Source organism: Uranotaenia lowii, chromosome 2 (genome assembly GCF_029784155.1).
Source record: "Uranotaenia lowii strain MFRU-FL chromosome 2, ASM2978415v1, whole genome shotgun sequence".
NCBI classification, from domain to species: Eukaryota; Metazoa; Arthropoda; class Insecta; order Diptera; family Culicidae; genus Uranotaenia; species Uranotaenia lowii.
The window spans coordinates 404,574,389-404,596,327 of record NC_073692.1 but is presented as its reverse complement, the minus strand read 5'-3'; the positions used below and the strand labels follow the sequence as shown (position 1 = coordinate 404,596,327).

The 21,939-nt window shown below is 35.8% G+C and overlaps 1 protein-coding gene across 1 annotated transcript in view; it reads left to right on the top strand.

Annotated features, from left to right (window-relative positions):
- The first annotated feature begins 277 nt into the window (after positions 1 to 277).
- Positions 278 to 21,939, top strand: part of LOC129746821 (uncharacterized) — a 118,399-nt gene continuing 96,737 nt past the window's right edge. Inside the window, exon 1 of the mRNA XM_055740708.1 lies at positions 278 to 1,468. The gene's annotated coding sequence lies outside the window, so the exon portion shown is untranslated. The remainder of the gene's footprint in view (positions 1,469 to 21,939) is intronic.

Below are 21,939 nucleotides of genomic sequence, written 5' to 3'. Positions count from 1 at the left end.
ACTTGCATGCAAGCTGTCCCAGGGTTTGTTGTGTGTGATGGGGACGATCTACGGGTTGTTCGACGTAGAAGGTAAGCGCAGACGCACGGTCGGACGAACGACGGACTTTGCCGCAGTATTTCCGAGTGTGTAGGCCGTCCGCTTATTATAGGCAAATGTGGTGGCGTTGATGGCTCGATGGTCCGGCGATCAACTCAGCTCAGCTGAGTAAGGTAGCAAGCAAGCCGGCGCGGAGGTCGCGAATCGGTTTTGATTTGTAAATTTTTGCAGTCTCACGGTGTCGCGCGCACTTGTTTTTCCTTCTCTCGGCTCTCCGCAAAAGGTTCTGCGTCGTCCGTTTCGTGTGCCTATCGTAGGTTGTTTTCCATAGTGTTTTTTTTGTGTCGTTCTCGTCTCTGGTCTGGGTTTGTGGTGTTTGTACAAGTTGTTCTTGGGATCACTGCAGTTGGAACAGTTTGGCGGTGATCAATAAAGGCGATCGATCTACGATAGAGTTGCAGGTGTTTTCGAATTTCGAGAATTTTTATCCGGCTGGATATTTTCAACCCTTTTAGGAGGTGACATTCGATCAGGGGGATTGTTAATTAATTTTTCCGAGCAACGAAAAATTTTAGTTCAGCGGTTTGAGCTGTGAAAACCTTTGTGGAAAAACCTCCTTTGCTAAGGAAAGGGAGGAAGGATTGACCGTGAAAGGCGTTTAGCGTGTGCTGATTAACATTCGGTAAACAAATCAAGTGACTCGATCACAGTTCAACAGTGAGTGACTTCAACGAATTAAAAAAAAGTGACGAACGTGCTTTTTTATCCTCCGGCAGAGAATAAGCGAAAAGTTGGCAAAATAAACGGATGATAAATGGTGTCATATAAATTACGGTTAAAGTTGTAAAGATTTTGGGTTCCGAAAAAAGGGAGGAAGAAAGGATCTTAATCTGTCAGTGCCATTTTTTTCGTAAAAAATGAGTTAATCCCCGAGTGCATTTCAAGCTGAATATTTCTCACATTTGGATCCACATATAAAAAGGGAGTTGCAAATTTTTCCTCTCAACACAGTTTGGTAAAAAGATTGAAAAAGTGAAATGAGTGTTCAGTTGTCGAAACCAGTATGAAGGATTGCACCCCGAAAATTCAACAACCCAAGTGAAAACGAAAACAGTTTGGCAGATCCACTCGCTGATTATCGTCGCCCCTTTATTTGTTGATCATGGATGCTGTTGCCTGATTGATGGTGAATTTTCAAACAACAGAAGCAGATCGGATTTTTGAAGAAGAAAAATATAAACTGTTGTCCAGACCAGATCGAATGCAGATTAGTCGACCAGATTGCACACACAAAAGCGACTTGCGTTGCGTTACGTCTCTCTAGTAGGAGGAGTTGCTACAGCTGATGAACTCATCGCGCGTTCCGGAGACCTGCCTATGAGACGCTGCAGCCCAGTAAAATCTGATTCGAGAGCCCGGGTGCTAAATGGTAAGTGATTTTAGTGTGATTTTGATTTCGATCTCTCTCTTGGTTCTCACTGTGGAAAGTGACATATGCAATAAATTTCAATATTTGTGACAAACGGTGGATCGAGGACACTTACGTCACTTCTTTGGGTCCTTGTTCTACTATTGGATTAGTTTCGCTTCTTCTGATTTCCAGTACCATTTTTTTATGTACAGACCCCGTTCGTTTTTGGCAACATTCGATTTTGGCAACATTCGATTTTGGCAACATCCGATTTTGGCACATGTGCCAAAATCGAACGGTTTTTAGAAACAACATTACAATTTAGTTTTCGTTTTAACAGGACCAATTTAAATCAGACAAATACCACTAATACGTTTTTGTGTTCTGAAATGGTGATAAAATGCAACAATAAAAACAAAAGTTTTTTAAAAAATTTATTAAGTACTAAAAAATGGCAAAAAGTTGAAAAATTCAAAAAGTGAAAAAACAAATTCAAACAAAACACTGAAAATGACTAAAAACAACTAAAAAGTGATGAAGAACTAAAAAAACAGCAAATATGATAAATGAAAACAAACATTATAAACAAAACAAGATAAGTGCAAAATGCATCAAAAACATGATGAAAAAAATCAAAAATTACTAGAAATGGTCGGAAATTGACTGAAAATAACGTTTTTGATAATAATATTAGTTATTTTGTAAAAATAACTGATAAAAAAGTGGAGAAAAAAAACCGTTCGATTTTGGCAACATTCGATTTTGGCAACACAAAATGTACGAGCGTGTTGCCAAAATCGAACGGGGTCTGTATTAGGAACGACTGAGTGTTTTGTTTTTTTTCTGAAGAAATTCCGGCTTGCAGTCTGTTTTAGAGCAAAAACTATTTTTCTTTTATGTAACCAACGATTCCATCTGTTTTGTACCTTCAGCAGGGACTGAAAAGTGTTGTATTCTTGTTGGCTGGCCTTGTAAAGCTTTCTATTTATTGTGGTAAGTTTTTCTCGGATAAAATCTGGTTGGCCGGGTATTTTGGGATAAATTTTCCACAGAATCGAAATTTTGGCACAGTTTTCAATTTCCACCTTTTGTTTTTGTGCCAAAGTTTCGATGCTGAGGAAAATTTATCCCAAAATCCCCGGACAGCTGGATTTTATCTGAGAAAAGCTAAATACAAGCTTTACAAGACCAGCTGAGTCAATAACAACAAAAAACGACACTTTTTAGTCCCTGAGAAAGATCCAAAACGGATTGAAATGTTGGATACATAAAACAAAAATCGTTTTTGCTCTAAAATAGACTGCAAGCTGGAATTTTCCCCAGGATTTCCAGTACACAAAGAAAACTGTCTTAAAATACTTAATTTGAACCATCTTATTTGTTATACCTCTCAGTATTTCAAATTTTTGAATTGAATACCTGTTTAATGTTTTATTTGGCTGACAATTGTCATATACAGACCCCGTTCGTTTTTGGCAACATTCGATTTTGGCAACATCCGATTTTGGCACATGTGCCAAAATCGAACGGTTTTTGGAAGCGACATTACCTTTTAGTTTTCTCTTCAACAGGACCAATATAATTGAAAAGAACATCATAAATACGTTTTTATGTTCTTAAATGGTGGTTAAATACAACAACAAAAACAAAAGTTTTTTTCAAAAAATTATAAAGTACTAAAAAATGACAAATAGATGAAAAATTTAATTAAATTTAAAAAAAAAAAACAAAAGACTGGAAATGACGAAAAACAACTAAAAAATGATGAAGAATGACAAAAACACCCAATATGACAAAAACAACCAAGATAACAAACAAAGCAAGAATAGTGCAAAATGCATCAACAACATGAGAAAAAATAATAAAAAAATTACTAAAATAGTAAAATCCTCCCCCCTCATGAGGGTCCATCGAAAGCAAGCGAGGTATTCTACTCTACACTCAAAATTTCAAAATTTCAATCAAATTTTGATGATGGAGTAAGGTTATTCGATAGTAACAATTTTGAGTCAAAACTGATATCAAAATTTCAAAAACTCATCCCAGGTTTAAAATTCAGCTACAGATTTTCAAAATTTTCTCACTTATGGATAGTAATTAATTTCTCAATACTCAATTTTATCCTGGTCTTTATAATCAAAATCGAAATTGTATTTGTTTTTTTCGGATTATGTTTCCAGTTTAGGATTCTTGATTATCGGTTCGAATCATCTTTAAAAATTGAAATGAAAAGCTGTGTTTCGTCGTTTGAATTTGGTTTCACATTTCCTTCAAAATTTGATTCACGACTGAAAACCAAAACATCCTAATTATTATAATGCATTCATGATTGAGGGCTCCGAAACTGATTTCAATCCTTGGCTTATATTTCAGATTCCGTTTTTATGTACATTTCAGAAAACGTATTAAAAAATGCCATTTGTTTTGGCAATATTTGCAAGAACCAAATTTCAAACAAAAATCTTTAACTAGGATCGAGTTTGCATAAACACGATTTGTACTGCAAATCTTTGAAAATTGGACTTATATTTAGAATATTTTTTTCAAAATTTAAGGCTTTCTTACAAAAACTGGCTGTAAGTTCAAATCAAATAAGCAAAATTAAGCTAGCCAATTACTCGGATTTTCCCGGACTTGCTCGAATATTTTGTTGAATAAAAAACCTGATTTTGTCCGGATTCATTCACATTTTATTTGAAAATAAAAAGAAAATCATCGGCATCAATATAATTTTACATTTGGTCGTCAAAAAATGAAATTTTGCAAGCTAGATTTGTTAAAATAACCATAAACGATTTTTTGGGAAATTGTAATACAATTCAAAATCTGGTTGTGTTTTTCGGCTCAAAAAAGTTATTCAAATTTTTTGTTGTTGATTTTTGTTGTTGGGTTTTTGTTAAAGTTTCCCGAATATGGACCGGATTTTTGTTTGAAAATTCGGAAATAGAATGTCCGAATTTTGCCAGAGTTCAAATAAAATAACCCGGATTTGCCCGGCCCGGATACGTGTAGGAGAAACTACATTTGTTAATTTTGATAGATTTTAAGAATTTTAATAAAAGAGAACGTTAATAAATTCTCTAACACAGGATTGATATTTTAATATTTCAAGCTATGAATATTTTATCGCCGAAATGAAATATTGGGTCCTGTAAAAATAAAAGGGTAGAAACTATATTTTTCTTATCAAAAATTTAGATTTTCAGGCTTCCAAGAAGTAAATTTAAAATTTTAACTGAATGCATGTGAAAATAAAAAAAACTATACCTTTGAATTTGGGAAAATTATTTGAAAATTAAAACAAAACATGAAGATGGTAAAGAAAAGTCTTTCAACATTTTAAAAGCATTTTTTTCAATTGAAACATCTTACATTTTGAAACTTATGATTAGAATGCAATTGATAACTTAAGGAAACTGCATTTTGTTATAATGACTGAATTGGTTGATATTGGTGTCCTGAACTCGAACATTTTGTCAGATATTATCTATCACCTCTATTTTTGGCGATATGAAATTTATAAGATTAAAAATGAATCAGATTCTAGCGAAATCAATCATTGATAACTGATGAACTAATGAATCTTCATGAAAAAAACTGAGTCTGAATTTATTTATTACACTTTATTCAATTAAGGATTAATATTATGATGATGATTGATGTAAAAAAGTGAAATCCTACAAATTTAAAAAATTTGGGAATATTTTTTTACAAATATTTATGACATTACAAAAGAATGTGAATAAAAAAGGTTTCATTTGTTGAAGCCTGCGAAACGCTGTTTATAAAAATATCTAAAATTCAATTTGGTTCAGGATTTCTTGATTTTTTTTCTTATACTTCTTATTCTTCTTCTTCTTCTTCTTCTTCTTCTTTTTCTTCTTCTTTTCATGTCACTTAAGCCATTTTTAGCACAACTCGGAACTGCTATAGAGCATTTCCTGAGACAGATGGTGGTAGGGTAGCATTCTGTTTTTGTTTTGAAAAATGTAAACAACTACTGGTCGCCATTTTGAACTTGGGAGATTACCACTGTTAAATTATTTCTTCAAAAGATATATTTTTTTCAAATTAACATTACATAACATCAACATTACCTTCAAAGTATGTCATGTCTACAATTTTTAAATTTTAGCTAGTTTAAAAAATTAAGAATTTTGCATAACCATTACTATTGCACCTCCAATTTGGTTTCGTTACTATTCGGCCATTGAACATGCGTAGTGTTGTTGTTATTTTTACCCTACCACCAGATGCCGAAAATTGTAAACATGAGAAATCAGCTGTTCGGTTGACAAGTCGGGAAATGCCTTATATCGGCAAAGATCCTATTCATGGTCCAGTTACTGAGACTATATTGACCAGCGGTATTCGTTTTATACTCACGAGAGTTTAAATTTGTTTATACTCCTTAGAGTTTACAAATTCTTTCTTCTTGTTTCTGTGTGTATTACAACATATGGTTTGTGTCAATTTTTATATCTCACAAATCTCCCTAAGTTGAGGGGGCAGTGGGAATCGAACTCTGATAGTCTGGCTTACTAGAGTATTTCTTTAAAAATTCAACGAAATTGTCTTATTTTACAGAATTGAAAAAGTAAACAAAAAAAAAACTTCTATTTTATTTCATCAGAAGTTAAAATTGTTTGCGAACAAGGGAAGTTAATAACTGATAAAAAAAACCTTTAATTTAGAATTTTTTGTAAAGTTTTAAAGTTTTGTCATAAAAGTGCAGTAATTTTTTGAAGATTTTTACCTATTTTCCAAAGGTATTTCAAAACAAAAACTCTATAGAAATGAAAAAAAAAACATATTTAGATTTACGGCACTCAAATCAACCAAAATACGCTTTTAAATTCTATGCACCTCGAAAAAATGTAAATTTTATGGCCTTGTATAAATTTATCAAAACCCCTTTGAATGTGGATTTAAGCGTTCAGAAGGACAAAAACATTACAAAAAATTGATACTGACATTGGTTTCATCAATCATATTTCATATCAGCATAAAATTCGTTATGACATACACGGTTTTTATACTCTATGTGATAAATAATAAAGTAATGGATACTAGATTTTGAGGTTTTTTTTCAAATTTTATTGACTTAGCTTGTTTGACTACTCATATCCACCATTCAATCATTTAACCCGAAATGCTTCACTAACATTGTTTTGCAAACATTCCAATTCTTTTATTAATTGGAAAAACATATTGTACACATTTCGAGCTCCATGATCGCTGGCGTGGCTAAGTAGAACGAATTCCACATCGACAATGGTTGCTACTCCGTGATTGATCGAGGCCATCAGTTTTGTGCAAGGGCCAAAAGAATGCAGCTTGGGATTAGTAATTCATTCTCAATGCACAAAACTCATGCTCTCCCTTTAAAAATGATCAATAACGACGCCGGCCACGTCCTAGTAGTCAATGAGGGATGAAGGAAGGATTGTTAGTAAGATACTTTTTAGGATCAACCGTAAATCTGTTATTCCAGTTTTCTTCAAAAGCTTGTTTTGAAATATTCTGAAATAATGATAAATCAGTATCAACAGCTATAGAAACCGTCTATACGTCTGCGAATCTATATTCAAGTATCTCAGGAAAGGGTTGTTTTAGTAAGGGAGAGGCCATAGATCAGGAGCCATTTTTGGTAAATGGTGCGATCTTCATTTTACCTACCTAGATATCTCCTTAGGAAAGTCCTATTAACATGCGCAAAGCTATTTTAATTTGCAAGTTCAAAAAAAATTATGAACACTGAAATAATTAGAAAAGCAATTATTCGAATATCCCACAATCTAGCTGTTTCCCTACAGTGATATTTAACACAGGACAGAATATCAAAAAGATTTCTGAAAAGAATTAACAAATACACACCAAAGCAAAACATGGTATGAAAAATAAAAAGTTGCAGATGATGCAATTTGGAAACATGTAAGAAAGGTTTGCAGGAAGTTTTTCAATTGAAAAACTTTGCGATTCGTTGCCAATATCTGCCTCATATTTTGTTTTGATGTTTAAAACTATTCAGTGCTTTATTATTTCAGCTTTCATTATAGCCTTTCTATAAAGATTAATTTAAATATTCTTTTCTTGTCGTAAATTTCTTATTTCTGTCAGTTAGATATTACATTGACAGATTATAAAAAACAAAAGTTAGATTTGGTTGTAATGGATTAAAAATTTTAATTTAAATAGATCATTAGGAAAAAAAGTCATATCTCCATATTGTAACATTTTAAAATTTTTTGCACAATCATTGTCACTGAATATATGAATATTGTATGTGGAAACAAAGTCGAATTTCTTTAAACATTTTGTTCAATCTTCAAAAAAATCACTCAAAAATAAAAAATCAAAGAACATTTTTAATAAAAATTAAAGTATCGCTAGAATCGAATTTTTAATAATCGATTTAAAGTGATTGCATACTTCGAATGAAGATCTGCCAATAAAAGATTTTAGACCAATTTTAGAAAGAGTGACTAAATTCCAACATTGTGGAACACAATTTTTTCCTTATATTCTTAAATTTTCGAGAAAGGAATGCGATACTAATCTGCAAGAACATAAAAAATAAATTTAAGAAAAACTATGGAAAACAGAAATACTTATCTTTAAAATGATTCTTCCCAGTCCCGGCGAAATATTGTTCAGGATCGGTCCGGAGGGCGTAGTACCAGCCCCTCCTTTTCAAGCACAATCAGTCCAGCAAAAAGCATTGCAACACTAAAAACTTTGCTGAATCGGGAATCGGGAAACCCAACAAGTGGGAATACCCTGTAATCCGTGTTGATATCACAACTCTCACTCACTACTGCACTTTGAGTTTAATAAAATATCAAAACGTTTAATTTTTCAATTTTTTGACACGAGATAAAATTGTTTGCTTCTTATCATATGACTAGCAAATTGTTGATGGGTAAAATTAATCTTCGATGAATGAATTTGGAAGTCTAAATGTTTGGTTTCAATTCTGAACTTGTTTAGTACCATTTCTTAAAAAAGCCATTTTGATGTCGAGGTTAGGTTTTTTGTGTGTTAAGCTTTGAGTTTCTATACAAAAATTTTATTGAATTGTGATTCAAAATTTCCAATTCAAAAATTTCAATTCAAAATTAGTTCCCGAACGTAATAAAGCGTTGTGAAATGAATTAAATGAAGGCTAGGTTCAAAACCGGAGGCGAACCATTTTTCTGACTTATTTGTTAACACTTATTTTTAAAAACCTATTGAGAAAAAGTTATTTCCCGTGACTACGATAAATTCATTTCTTGAACTAAAAATTGTACTCAAGAAAAATCTGTGTGATTCGGTTTTTGAGATCAAAAAACGAACAGAAACGAAAAAACAGCGTCGAAGGTTTACGTAAAAGTTATTTATATCAAATCAGCTTGATAAAAAATGGTTTCCAATTACCCATTGTGAAAACACTCAGAGAGTGTTTGGAATACACATTATGTGTAAAATAAGGGAAAATCTGGGCATTTGATTTCAAATGGTCGACTAAAATCCTTGCAATATCCGGGCAGATTTGGTCAAAACCTGGAAATTATTCATCAAAAATAAAAAAAAAAGAAGAAAAAAAATGTTCACCAAAATTTATTAACAGATTTGAAATCGTATTTTAAGCTTTCAAAAAACCTTTCATGATTATTTTCATAAAACTTGCTCAGAAAATTTCGGTTCGGACGCATAAATAAAAAAAAATAACACAATTTGTTTATGACAGTGTGATTTGAGAATGAAAATGAGAATAAACCCGGGCAAAATCCGGGCTTTTCCAATGAAATCCGGCAACCGGGCCGGACCAGACTTTTTCCAAAATTTATATTAAATATCCGGGCAAACCCTGATAAAAGCGGGCAATCTGGCAACCTTAGTGTAAAAGCTGTTGTTGCAGAAAGATGCAGTTTTTGATAATTGTCGATTGACATTTTGGAAAAATATAACATGAAAAAGTTATGTATATATGTTATGAATAAGTATTTTCACGAATAGACCTGAGACAGATTGTGGTAGGGTAGCTCTTTGTTGTTGTTTTGAAAAGACATACATCGTCTTAGCCGATTTAGGCTCTACAGACTGAATAATTGACGTGGACAACATTTAACACCCAGTACCGAGATGGGAATCGAACCCATGCCATCAGTGGACCAGCGATTACCGTCTTACCACGCTAACCACTCGACAACCGAGACGTACAAAAAAAGGTGAAAAAGGTAAACATCAGCTGGTTCACTGAATGTTCACTGAAGAAGGTAGTAAGTTGCTATCGAAATACTGGTATCTGAACTTATCATTTACCAGCTGGTTGTCATTTTGATCTTTGATGATAAGCACTGTTCAATACTTTATTTTAAAAACTTCTTCAATTAAAATCATTAACATACCTTCATGTCTTAACTTGTTATGAATTTACAATTATTCAAATAAAGAATTTATATTCTTGCGAAACCACTACAATTGCATTGCCAATTTTATTTCGTTACTATCTGTTCGTTCAACATGTGTAATGTTGTTGTTATGTTTACCCTACAACGATATGCCGAGAAAATGTTAACATGGGAAATCAGTTGTTCGTTTGACAAATGGGAAAATGCCTTATACGTTAACTTTAATTGTTGAAAAGATATTTAAATTAAGTTCTTTTTTGTTTCGATTATAGTCGTTTTACCATATTTATGGCATTCGCGACTTTATCAACGTTGCAGTTGGCGGATCGTAATTGAAAAACTTATCCGGTACAACTGTGTTGGATGTTTACTCTTGGGCTCGAACTCGCAGACATCGGCTCAGGAGATAACAGACTTGCCAACTGAGCTATATCACAAGCCCTCTATTCAAATTAAGGAAGAATTCAAGCCCGTTTAAAAAACAGCTGAAATTAAATATTGAGCGAGTCGTGAGGACAGCTTGAAATTGGAAGGCGTGTTGAGAGGACAGCCTGAACATATTAACGCGGTTTTCATGCGAGTCGAGAGGACATCTTGATATTGAAAGGCAAGTTGAGAGGACAGCCTGAACGTTTTGATTACAATTTCTAGCGAGTTGAGAGGACAGCTTTAAATTGGATGGCAATTTGGGAGGACCGCCCGTGCATATTGACGTGAATTTCAAACGAGTTGAGATGACAGCTTGAAATTGAAAGGCGAGTTTAGAGGACAGCCTGAGCGTTTTTATTACAATTTCAAACGAGATGAGAGGACAGGTTTAAATTGGATGACGAGTTGGAAGGACCGCCAGTGCATATGGACGCGAATTTCAAGCGAGTTGAGAAGACAGCCATTCTTAGCTGGTCAATTGAAACATACATACATATTTAAGGACAATTTCTTAGTGATACAGAAGGACACACGTTATGGATTATATGAAACAGCCAAATTAATCTTTCCCCGATTTTTAAAAGTAAGCAACAGCTGAGAAACCCTCCATTGAAAAATCAATCTCATACAATTGGGAACAATTGGAGAAGTTTTCCATTTTTTATGTTAGTTGGCATGCTGGTAAAACGAAATTAAATTTGAGCTGAACAAAAGCTGAACACTTAGAATTCAATATTTTCAAAATCTGCACCGGACGTTAAAAAATATGAGAATTGAAATATCACATTGAGCATTCAGAACAAACTTATCGCAAATGCAGTAGATACATATTCCTAAAGAAAACACACTTTGTCATCTCAATCCATTAACAAATTTACAGATTCACGAGGCAGGTACACGGGATCGATCCCGGTAATCGACAATTTGTTCAGGGTGTGCTCCCTTATGAGTGAGTGAGTCGTTCGTCCGAAAAGACAAAAAGGTCGTAGACCCTTCCGCAACCTTCCCTCCTTAATCTGAAATCTGCTCTTCATCCCGTACTCCTCCATTCGTCAGAATGGGGGGACGTCTCATGGGTGGGAATTAATTTGTGATTATCGATGGCGAAGTTGGTCTGATGATGGAGCTCATCAACGCAAACAACTACCAACAGTGCTTTTTTTTCTCTCTACCAGCTAAGCGTTTCGCGTTGTCGTCGGTCGGGCTTTTGGGTCATCATCGCCACCCTCTCCTGATGGCAAATAAGATGGATAAGTAGAGGAAGAAGAGCCTCTGAAGACACACTTCTGAACTCTGGCCACTTGAATGAATTCCCAATAAGAGAGGTGTTTCGAGATGCCACTCCCTTTCGTCAGGGTGTCTTGTTTTCGGGAGATTCTCCTCCGTTCGATGCCTTCGGAAGATAAAATAGGATTTGCACACTTTTAATTTCTACTTATGCCACTTAGGGCGTTCCATAGCATAGCATGGCATAGCGCAACAATGAAAGGGGTTTTTTTTTTTTACAAAAGTCTCAAATTTATGGAATAAGCACAGGCCATGTTCAGTTAATAGAGCCGTAAATTTTCAAATCAAATTCAAATCAAATTCACTTTAAAAAAAAATCCAAATAACTTAAAATTTTCAAAATTTTATCAAAGTAATATTTTGAATAACTGGATTCAATCTCGGACTCTTGCCCAACCACCCGATCATTCACTTTCCCAAGGCGATAAATAAAAACTGACAATCGGTTGACTTTACAGAAGGCAGTTTTAATGAATTTTTCCTCTTCTCATCGGCAAATTTATGCGTCAGGCGCAGGAGCGTTTTGTATTTATGCTATAAAAGATGTGCGATGACGAACTTTGTTTTGGATTTCTTCATCTCCAAATGAACCTCTTCCAGACATACCTATCTACCCTTGTGGTATTTGAGGGAAGGTGATTTGTTTGTCGTGAATGTTAATGAATCTCGTTAGCGATTCTGGCGATGAATATTGATGGCATGTTTAGTGGGAAAAATCTGGAGGTCACATTCTTTGCCGATTGGGGTGAAGCCGTAATATCGAAAATTCAATCGGAAAAAAATATTGCATGAGGTGCCGTTTAAAAGGCGGGGTGAATGATCTACCTGATTTCGGTATTCTCAATCGAATATTGAAGAGGTTTATCTTGAATTGAGCCCTATGTAATATCCGTTTTGTCATTAACAAACTTCCTCTCAAATGTTATCTGGAACTCTGGAAATCTGGAACTATTTACTGTTACGTATTATTGTTTTCAAATAAAACTTTCTTTCAATGAGCATATTAAACTGAAATTTGCATAAAATATTCTTGGAAATGGTTTGTTTTCAGACAAAAATTACCTTGATCGCGATTTTATTTACCATGAATAACTTCCCCGATCGATTTAGCGTCATTTCAGAGCTGTGTTGAATTAGTTTTTGATGCGATCGTTGGCAACCTCAATTCGCCAAATTAATGGATTCTTTTGTTGCGATGACACTAAGTCTTATTTATGTGCCGAAAATCTCCCCCCGAAAGCCAGCTAATTCCACGAACGATCTGTTTTTTCGGCACCTACGGGAGCCTCATGCCTGAATCCCCCCGGTAATGAATTCTCACTAAACAGCCGCAATATTTTGACATCGCTTGTCACTCCTAAATTTGGCTTTATTCTCACACCACACACAATTTTCCAGCAAATTTCATAAGTCATACCCCCAGCCGGGAACTTATTAGGGAAGTGTGGGGAATTTAGCAGCAGAACCGGGACTAATCCTCTTCCGCTGGCTGGAGAATCGTTCGGCTGATCGAATTTGACGGGTCAGTTAATGTTTTACTTTTTCGTTTTGCAAAGTTTAGCCCGAGAGGTGTCAATTCGGAAGGCAGCACGAGCCTCATGATTCTTGGTCCAACGTTCAACCTCGATTTTTTAGGGAAGCTGCGAAACAAACGGAGGGTAAAATATATTTCGAACAAATCGCTGCGGGTGGGAGAAGAGCGTTCTTGTATTCAATTTTTCCCATCTCCCGAAGTTAGTAATCGGACAAAATTAACAGTCGCTTTTAATTTTCGATAATTGCTTCTGTGGGTTCCTTGAAGTGATTGCGACTACAACGGTGAAAACATACGGAATGAAAATCGATTCCCCTTTTGAGCGAGGCAACCTTTCAGAAAGAACAGAGTTTTGGAAGATTTATTTCGTTGTTGTTGTTTCGGTTATAGTCGATTTACCATCTATCGACTTTCGCGGCTTTATATCAAGGTTGCAGTTGGCAGACAGTCATTGAAAAACTTAAACGATACAACTAGCGATGTTTACTCTTGGGCTCGAACTCGCGGACATCAGCTCAGGAGGCTACAGAATTGCCAACTGAGCTATATCACAAACCCAAGATTTATTTCGATTATTTTGCAGCCTGCACTATTTGGGTATTGCTTGGGTCCTTTAATTCTACATGCATTGTCAAGCTCTGAGGCAGCTGACACGCAGATATTTAATATCCTAAGTCTACCAGCAAAACAGTTGGTCTGATATTTTTCTACTCTGCTCTCCAAGACTTCATTGTATCGCAGTGCACCACGAAGAAGACATCTGTGATGGATTTGCAGGTTTCCGAGTGGTAGATGCTGGTATGACCTAAAGGGTGATACGGTCAAAATTTGGTCAAGGGTAAAATCAAATTCAATTTCTTTTTCAAGTTTAATTAGTATAAAATTCAGGAACAATACTCAGTTAGGCTTCCGCTTCTCCAAATCCGAATTGCTAGGCCTTACGCTTAACCCCTGCCATCAGATTTTGTACAGCCACCTTGTCCACCTTCTTCGCCGCAGAAAGCCAGTTTGCCTTTAGGCTCCGCTTGACAATAGCCCAGTATTTCTCAATTGGGCGGAGCTCTGGCGTGTTGGGAGGGTTCTTGTCCTTGGAAACCACCTGCACGTTGTTGGCGGCGTCCCACTCCATGGCCTTTTACCGTAATGGCAAGATGCCAAATCCGGCCAAAACAGTACGGAACAACCGTGTTTCTTCAGGAAAGGCAGCAGACGTTTATTCAAACACTCTTTCACGTAAATTTCTTGGTTGACAGTCCCGGAAGCTATGAAAATGCTGCTTTTCAAGCCACAGGTACAGATGGCTCGCCAAACCAGATATTTCTTCGCGAACTTTGACAGTTTCATGTGCTAGAAAATATCTGCTACCTTTTCCCTCCCTTTTTCCGTATCAAACTCCGGTCCCGGAAGCTGCTTGTAGTCGGCTTTGACGTAGGTTTCGTCGTCCATTACCATGCAGTCAAACTTCGTCAGCATCGTCGTGTACAGCCTCCGGTATTGCGCTTTGGCCGTCGTATTTTGTTTATCATCGCAATTTGGAGTCACCACCTTCTTGTAAGTCGATAGTCCGGCTCGTGTTTTGGCTCGATGCACGGTTGTAGACGATACACCCAGCGGTTAGGAGTTAAGGAGGTTAGGGTTTCGCTTGAAACTACCGGCAACTCTCTTTGCCGTCTCAGCGGCTTCCGGTTTTCGATTTCCCCCCGATCCAGACTTCCTGGCTGCAGGGATGTTATACTCCTCAAAACAGCACAATGTGTTCTGGAAACACAATGTGAACGCAAGGTTTCTATAACTGCGCGCACGGCTATAGAATTTTTACTGCTCGCTCTCTTACTGCGCGCCGATAATTTAATTTTCTGAGAGGTTTCTCACAATGATGAAAAACACAATGAGCTGATCTACTCTGCTCAATGTGCTGCTCAATGAGAACTCTGGCTTCAGAAATTTGCCAAGCACTCTTCTTCGTTTTATTTTTCCTTCTCATCGAAAGAAAATAAAAACGATCATCGTTCATCCAGTCCGGCACGAAGACGCACCGACTGCTTGCAAGGAAGAAAATAACTCATAAACAAGCAACAGCAACAACACAAACAAAATTCGGTCGGGCTCGGCCTGCCGGCCAAGGCGTGTAAAGCTTCAGGTGTGTTCTTATACCAATGCACGGAATCGTCCATCTTGTGACAGGCAATCGTAATCGTAGGCATGGTAGGCGAACAATTCGCTGTCAAAAAGCGCTCCGTCTCCACCCCCACCAATGAGAAACTTTTGGTACCCCTTGCCTACTTTTCCTCAATATGCATCCACCCGTAGCTGGAGGCACTCTGCTGCCGGCTGCCGAGCAGCGATGCCACGAAAATTTGTGTATTTAATTCTGTTACATTGGGATTCGTATCAGACTCATTTATCATAAAGATTTTTTCTGAGGCAACGGTGTTCGGCACATGGCAGGCCGAGCCCGCCCGAATTTCGGTTGTGTTGTTGCTGTTGCTTGTTTACTGGGAAAGGGTTCGTTTGTTGAATTCAGCGTTGTGATGGTACACATTGTGCAGCTCAGTGAGCTGAGGGCAACCGCTGCGTAGCTCAGTGATTTGCTTCGATGTGACACATTGATGGGCAGATTGCTCAGGCAGTGTTTGGTTTTGCTCTCTCAATGTGCTATGAAAAAAATGCACATTGTGCTCATTGTGTGAGCGAATGACACCCCTGCCTGGCTGTCGACAAACGTTCCCCAACACTTTAATTACATTTGTAACGGTTGATTTGGCAACTTTTAGCGATTTTGCCAGCTTTGCGTGCGAGTAGCTCGGATTTTCGCGATGCGCGTCAAAATTTTGATACGCTGCTCTTCTTTCTTGGACGGCATTTTGACAACTGCAGAGTGAATTCCAAAATCAAAATAGGAGCAACATTCTACACACACACACACACCTTCAAAATGAAGGGTTGTTGAGGTTTTTTAAATGCAAAATTGAAAGAAATACGTCAAGTTGATATTGACCAAACTTTGACCGTATCACCCTTTATGTTTCCTAAAGAAACTACTCATATTTGGCCATAAAAATATAGAATTCGATTTTTTCAGTATTATGAAGACTTATTTCTAACGTTACATTTCAAAAGGGCGAAACTACCAAATGTAAACAAATCGAGTTAACGGTCATTCCGGATATACGCGGGGTTGCACTTTACCAAATAAACGCGGATTGATCTTAAAATTACTCGAAACTTTCAAAAAAAAAAAATCAATTGGATAAAACTGCCTGTAGAAGTATTTGCGTTGGAACGTGAAGTTACGCCTATACAAAATGGAGTTAATTTTTCTATTCGTGTAGGGCCAATAGGCGTAACTGAGTTGACCGTGTGTGACAAAACGGCCTAATTAGTTTTCGCGTGTAGGATCAAACGGCGAAACTTCAAAACCAAAACAAAAACGGCCGATCCATTGGGCGAAACTTGCAGGCGTAGCTGGAATCGAAAACAAAAAAGGTGAAACTTGAAAATCTCTGAAATTTAATGAAAAAGTTAAAGGTCTTGATAACCAACGATAAATATATTTTTTGATTTTGTTGAACAAAAAGGGGTCGTTTTTTAAAAAAATAGGATTTCATTAGATGTTCCGATATTTCAAACGTGTTTTTCTTGTTTCGAGCTAACTGCGAGTTTCGCCCTTATGAAAGGTTTCGCTAGATTTTCTCCATGAATACCGCAGAATCTGATAAATCTACACTTGATATTGCATTCAATTGCTTTTTTAATATTCTGGCATTATGGACCATGCAAGATCTAAGCTGCGAAGAGTTTAACTAAAAAGTAAAACATACAAATTAAAATATCTGTGATGCAAAAAAGTAAAAACAAATCATTTCTGCTAAATTATCTATTTCAATAAACGATTTATTAGGATTAGATATTATTCTTACAATTTTTAAATTTCAGAGACTTGAAATGGTTTATATAAACTGATTGATTCTACATGATTCATTTTCGTGTTCACTCCAACGCACTATGGGCTTTGAGGCGGCAAAAGTGAAAAACTGAACTTTATCGGAACGCTTTTTGATTTTTACTAGATAATCTATTTATCTATTTTATACATATAAAAATTAATTTCTGTCTGTCTGTTCCCTATAGACTCGAAAACTACTGAACCGATTTGCGTGCAACTCGGCTGGAAAAGTTCCTATAATAGTTTGGAACCCCTCCCTCTTCTTGGAAGGGGGCAAACAAAAGGCAAATGTTTGTATAACTCGAGAACCGATCAAGCAAATGGTAATTCTCGTTCTTTCCATTAGGGAAACCATTATTACATTTTTTTTTACACTTTTTTACACACTTACTCGAAATCGAATCTAGCAAATGAAACCAAAATTGGCATGGGATGGTATTAGGGTACGAGAAATGTTCTAATGAATATTTGGCATCCATCCCTCCTTCCAATGGGGGAGCTATGATGGGCGGAGGGTGATATATCTTGAGAATCGAACAACAAATGAGATCAAATTTGTCATGGGAAAATATTTGGATACGAGGTATGTTTCAAAGATTGTTATATGTACACCCTTTCGTCTAGCAGGGTGGAGAGGGGAGGTTAGGAGGAGGTTCCATATAATTTTGTTGTATCGCTCAAGAACTTATTAACCAATGGGACCAAATTTAATATGAAAGAGTCTTTGGGTGCGAAGAAAGTGGGTATTATTAAAAACGTCTACCTCTTCGGAATGGATCGAGTGGATTGGAAAGGGAAAGAGGGGGAGAGTCTCCTATACAGCTTTTCGGCATAAGTTATGCACTTATCAACCAAAAGAAACCATCTTTTTTTTTCAAAAGGACACAAACACATACAGGATCTCGATGAAGAATCAATTCCTCGAAGAGATTCCTTTTTCCTAACTCCAAGCGTACATCTTTCGAGGATATGATGGCTAGCATCTTACAAATGCTAAAATCACCAACCCACAGAAAGTGTATTATGTATGGTGTGACCGGGATTCGATCTCATGCCCACTGGCTTAGAAGATTTGAAAACTATCCTCCAAGCCGCGGGCTGCGGTCTTGAATAAGAGAGGTTGTTTGCGTACGAATAATTTTAGACACTCCTTTTTTCAGGGCGAGATTGAAATGGAGACAAGTTTTTTCATATTTTTTTGGCATTACTTGAAAATTCATCAAACAAATGAAGCCAAATGTGGCATGTGACGTTATTTAGAAGCAAATATTGCAATGTTTTTTTATGAAAGTTCGTGAGCCTTCCTCACTTTGGAAGATGGACAGGGTGGGATGGACAATCCATACGAATATAATATACCGTCAACTGGAGCAACGTGCAACAGTTTTCAATTACAATGGCTTCTAAAAACTTTATGTTCTTAATTGATCATACCTGTTATGCATAAAAAGTTTTAAGGTTGGTGGGACATCAAATTGGTGTAGCCTGAAAAATTATTGGTGTCTTCAGTTATTTTTAATTTATTGAAAACATGCGATTTTCATCCTCCTCAGAAATTGGGGTAACTTGCAACAAACTTTGTTTTTTTTTTGAAAAATCTAATGAAAACGTATGAAAATGTATAGTTTTTGATAAATTTGCGATGACTTTAAGAACATTATCTACGCATGAAAACACCATTTGCAGTAATTTTTTATGTGAAAACTTATTTTCACATTTTTTTTTCTGAAAATAAGGGTGCTGCATACATTTAGGGATACTACTAAAAATTGTAAAAGCCGAAATCATAAAAAAATAATGTTTGGATGAAATAAATTTCAATGTTGACAAACGCGTGATGCAAAACAATCATATTCTAGCATATGGAAATGGGATTTACAAGGTGTTTCTTTGATTTGCATTTTGTTGAATTTTACCCCAGACAGGTAACTGAATTATAAAAATATTTATTTAAAAAAAATGAGTGATTGTTTGAAAAATATATTTACATCAACAGTGTTGGTACAGGATAAGAAAACCAGTATAAAGTATAAAGTTTGTAGGTGATATTATTAAGCCAATCTGTCATACTGGGTAAAGTTTTTGAAGGCATCGAAAAATGTTAAAATTTTTACATTTATTGTTCGATTTTTCAAATTTTATTGGAACATCAAAAACTTAAAAAAACAATCTTAGGATGCAAGAAATTATGTCATCATCATTTTGTAATCATAAAAAGATAACTTAATCACATTACATTAAATTAAAAATTGAATCAGTGTGGTTTTATATAAATGTTGCATCTAACCACGCTGTTACATGATGCCCGTATGACGGTACATTTTGTCATAATTAATGAACTCATGAAATTTGGAAAAACACAGTAAAACTTTGAGATCTTGAAAATCAAATTTTAAGATCAACTTTCACTTAATAAGATACCTATTATACCTCCTATACAAAATTAATAAAAATATGACCCAATCGAACAATTTTCGGAAACTATACCCAAAATAATTTGCACGTAGTGGTTACGTGAAAAACTACATAATTTTTATCCAAATGATTTTCACGTAAATCCTATGAAATCAATAAGTTAACGCTTCCCCTATAAGAATTCGTGTTTCATGGGCCTCACCTACAATTTACGTGAATTTTTAGTGATTTCAACACACTCTGCTTATGAAAGCTACGGGGAATGTTTTTAGTATCAGAATGAAATGTAGGTCGATTTGTATTTTTGTTGTTGTTTATAATGCTGAAAATGAAACAAAATTTCTTTGTGGAAAAAACTTTATTTTCATAATACTTAACCCTTGCACTACACTTTCACGCAACACGCAATAGAAACACTTCAATTCCCGAAATTCTGAAAAAAATGGAAAAGTAATCAGTAGTAGAAAATGAAATATCATTTTACCTTGTCCGTTGTTGCGTATGGTGTCCTGTGTTCCGTGTTCTGGAAAGTCGTACCAAAGTACGGTAACCGTTACCAGTTCCGGAAGGATGCTTGCATCTGAATCCATTCCTTGTTATCAAAAGATGGAAACGAAAATCAATTTATAATAATTCAGAATAATCAAAAAGCTAAAGAGACTTACCAAATAGAAAAAGCTTAATCAAATTATGCTTGTCAATGTAGTTCCTCTTCCGGGGACACAAAAATTTTCACAACAGCAAGCTGACGAAACTCTTTTCTAATCAGAATTTACAACCACACGCTTGAGACAAATGCATAACACGGAATAAATTCATCCACTAAGACCTGACGTGAAATTCATATGTGAGTTATGTGGAAGTAAAGTAGCTTTTACTAGGGCATTTTTGATACTCTGTGGTTACTAGGAAACTCACGTGGAATCGATATGATGCAACAAAATCTAAATTTATGTGAAAAATCTTGTAGAAAGAATTTCTAAATTATTTTGGGTGCACTAAATCGATCAACGTGAAACTTGGTGTGTAGCCTTTTTCAAGACCGGGAATGGTTTCTATAACACTTTAAAAGCCAAACAAATCCAAAAAAGGCGGGGTCCCATACAAAATTAACAAAAATTTGACACATTTAGAACAATTTTCGGAAAATGCTCGGACGCTTGAAAATGAGCTAGCATCCCCCTCGCACGTCTTGAGAGCTAGAGAGCTGAAATTTGGCATTGATGCTCATTGGGACCAGGAATGATGAAAAATGTTTTCAGATTATCGGATGACCCCTTTTGAAGAAGGTCGTCCATAAAAATATTGGCGTTCATATACATTGGATTGTATCGAAAATTAGCACATGAGTGTTTGGAAGGACGAAGGAATGCATTCCAGGTATCAAATTCAGGACCAGGGGCGGCTAAAAGGGTTGTCTATATGAAGTGTTCAGTGTTTTTACTATATTGACATTACAATGCATTGGATTGAGATAAAAATTTGCACACAGGAGTTTTCAAGGATGGGCAATTGATTTGAACTATCAAATTTGGGGTCAGGGGTCGACAAAAGGGGTCGCCCATATTAATTTTTCAGTGTTTTCGTGATATATACGTTATAATACATTGGATTTAAGAGAAAATTTGCACACAGGGGTTTTCAGAAACGAACAATTGATTCCAAGCATCAAACTATGTATGTGTAAGAGGTCGTCTAATGGGGTCGTCCATACTAGCTGTTCACTGTTTTTGCTACATTGATGTTGTTTTTCATCGGATTGAGATGAAAAGGGGTCGTCCATATTATCTGTTGACTGTTATCATAGAAATTGGCACATGATGTTGTCAGGAACGCGCAATCGATTTTGGTACAAAGGGTTGGCAAAAGATTTCGTCCATATTAACTGTTCCGTGTTTTTGGGACATTGACGTTGTATTAGGCCTGAAACTAAAACTTGCACATGAATGTTTCAAGAGATGGACAATCGATATCAGGTATTAACTTTTGTGTAAATCGTCGGCAAAAGGGTCGTCCATATAAACTTTTTAGTTGTTTTTTGATGTATTGACGTTATAATGCATTGAATTGTAATGAATATTCGCATACGGAGGTTTTCAGAGACGTGCAATAGATTTCAAATATCAAATTATGTGTAAAAGGTTAACAAAATTTTTTGTCCTTCCATTTTCCAAGCGTCGAGACAAAAACTAATAAAATGGAGTTATACAAAACGGACAATGGATTCCTGGATTAAATCTTAGACGACAGGACAGGGTCGTCCATATTATCTTTTGAATGTTTTTGGAATTATTGTATTGCATCGCATCGGATCGAGGTTAAAAATTCATACAAGGGAGTTTTTCAGAACAGACCATCGATTTCTGTTTTTAAATTTTGTTTCAGACGACAGGAAACGGGGTAGTTAACTTTTAAATGTTTTACAAGAATTTCGTTATTATGCATCCGAACAAGTCAGTACACAGTTATTCTTTCCGACGAT